This window comes from Penaeus monodon, chromosome 29, assembly GCF_015228065.2.
Source record: "Penaeus monodon isolate SGIC_2016 chromosome 29, NSTDA_Pmon_1, whole genome shotgun sequence".
In the NCBI taxonomy this organism is placed as follows: Eukaryota; Metazoa; Arthropoda; class Malacostraca; order Decapoda; family Penaeidae; genus Penaeus; species Penaeus monodon.
Window position 1 is genome coordinate 21,744,974 of NC_051414.1, and position 576 is coordinate 21,745,549.

Below are 576 nucleotides of genomic sequence, written 5' to 3' on the forward strand. Positions count from 1 at the left end.
TTGTAGCAGAGTGCAGGTCGGCCGATAGGTCATGGATCCGGTAGCAAATTCTCCAAACAGCTTGTCCTTATATATTCGTCCTTTGTCCATCTGACTAACATGGTCGAGCCAGCGTAGGAGTCGCTGGGCGAGCAGCGCAAAAATGCCTGGGATGCATGTCTGATCGAGGACAGTCTTCTCTGGGATGAGGGTCTTGTCACGTGATCCCGAGGATTCTCCTGAGGTAACTCAGGTGAAGGGAGTTGAGTTGCGCTCTTGGCGGGAGTAGAGGGTCCATGTTTTGCTGCCATAAAGCAGCATGCTGAGGACGCAGGTTTAATAGATCTGCATCTTCGTGTTGATGCTCAGCATGGTTTTCTCCCAGGCCCTCCTGTGAAAGGCGAGCCATGTTTGTTGCAGCTTTACCAATGTGTTTGTTCAGTTCTGCATCCAGAGAGAGGCTGCTGTGGATGGTGGAGCCGAGGTATGCAAATTCCACCACTACCTCAAGTCTGAAGTCGTCGATGGAGATGTTTGGAGTTTTGCTCACATCTTTCCATAGGAGTTTGGTCTTTTGAGGTTGATGGTCAGACCATT